Here is a 2,081-nt window from a genome sequence, read left to right as displayed (position 1 = left end):
TTTGCTGGCAAAATGTTGCAGGGTCTATTAAAATAGTCAAACAGGCTGGAATTGGCCATCCAATTAGTTGTTTTAAGGTTTGATTCATCAATTGCGTTCCAGTTGCTTTTACAAGATGTGTTTTGCATTGGAGGTGCCAGAGATGAAGCAGGATTTGTGTCGTCCCCAGATAAATCTGTGGTTGTAAGTTGACACTTAAAAACAGAGGCCATTTCGCTGTTTGCTAAGAAATCATTGCAGGGTCCGGTAAAATACTCAAACAGGTCTAAATTAAACACAGCCATCTTTTAAAAATATATTTTAACTTTCCAAATAATCTTACTTCAGCAGGGAACACGCGCAAAATGAGAAATATGCTATTTCAGATGTCTCCACACAGATTTGTTGTTGTGGGTTGAAACTCACACAAAGCTGTTTGCTGAGAAAACACAGGGTCTGGTAAAATACTCACAGGCTTGAATTATCCACAGAAATCTTTCAAAAAACTTATTTTAACTTTCCAAATAACCTTACTTCAGCAGAGAACACACTGCAAATGAGAAATGTACAACAGACTTATTATAATAAGAAAAACTGTTTGGTGACGTCACTAGTGACGTCACTAAACAGATTTGCATATTAAACTGAGAAATGTGCAACAAACTCATTATAATATTGAACCGCTGTTTAGTGACGTCATAAGCACGAAGCCTGCTTTGAACGTTCCATGAATCACGTGGTAAAGAGATAAATGAAACGCGCATGCGCAAAGATGCCGCTGACTGTTACGAAATTTTGGCCATCGTCTACTTTGGTGAATGTGTGACTTTTATCGGTCAGCCTGGATAAACATGGAGTGTTGGAACTGATATCAACAAAAGAAAGTTCATAGTGGTTCCGAACGTAATATGGCTGTTTTTTTACTCACATTTGTCTTCCTCCGCCACGAAATAATCCCTGTCTCTGGACCGGTGTGCTAACAAAGAGGCGCCAGCGGCGCGGGACAAAAATCGTACGTCAACTACGTAAACAGCGTAAATTCCTTTCCAGCATTCCAAGTCAGGTGTTTTCAATCAGTCGGGTGAATTCAAAACACACCTGCTTGTCGGTGGAACTTAAAAGTCTCCAAAGTGTAAATACGTCTAATGTTTTGAACTCAAGAAGGTACACTGAACATGAATTGAAAAAAATAAAAGTAACCATAATAAAAATTGAGAAACAGTAATGGGGATGTCTTAAAATGTTGCTACTTTTTAAAATCCTATAAATAAAGTATAATTAAATCCTCTTTTAATGATATTGTCTTCTAAAATTATGACAGGAAACTATTTTTGAGCAGCTTTAGAAACAATTGAAACGTAAAATTATCGACTCTCACTTGGAAGTCTGCTAAATTTGCTGTAATTTGTTTTTGGGCGTTATGCACATATTCAGCCACCAGATGGCGCCAAACTGACATGTTTTACCCTTTAGCTGCAGATGGATAAGACAGCTGCAGCAAATATCTGCAGACCTGATACTAATTATAAAACTGTGTGTGTAAATGAAAATAAAACTATAGACAATCAATTACAACTGCTTGAATAATAATAATAAAAAACACAGAATCAGGCTGATTGTTCTTTTTGTGGGAGTTCTAGTTATACTTTTACCTCTAGTAATACATTTATAGACATTAAGTCACATTAAGCCCGGTTTTGGTGGTATTTCCTTTTAAATAAACACACATCCATGCTTGTTTTAATTAATTTTAATAAATAAATACAGAAAAATAAGTTCATGGCTTCATACTGGAGACACGTGGTTAAAATGCAGGTCAGCAGGCATTAAAGTGAGACGGGACACAATCGTTTTATCCCTGTTTTTGCAGAGATTTTAAGCTTTAACGGCTGACGAGACACGAGCCGTGATCAGATTTCACGTGACGGCCGCTCCTTATTTAGACCGGGAAAGAAACAATTACTCTGCAAAAGTGTGTAGATATATAGAGCAAACAGCAGCTCTATGGTCAGATAAACACAACACAATAAAAGCTTATTGTGTGCTAGTCTTGATTTACAGATACTGGTGGTAAACAGATACCAGTTACAGTAGTTTCACTG

This window comes from Austrofundulus limnaeus, unplaced genomic scaffold, assembly GCF_001266775.1.
Source record: "Austrofundulus limnaeus strain Quisiro unplaced genomic scaffold, Austrofundulus_limnaeus-1.0 Scaffold89, whole genome shotgun sequence".
Taxonomy (NCBI): Eukaryota; Metazoa; Chordata; class Actinopteri; order Cyprinodontiformes; family Rivulidae; genus Austrofundulus; species Austrofundulus limnaeus.
The sequence above is the reverse complement of the archived record's forward strand: the minus strand, read 5'-3'. Positions refer to the sequence as shown.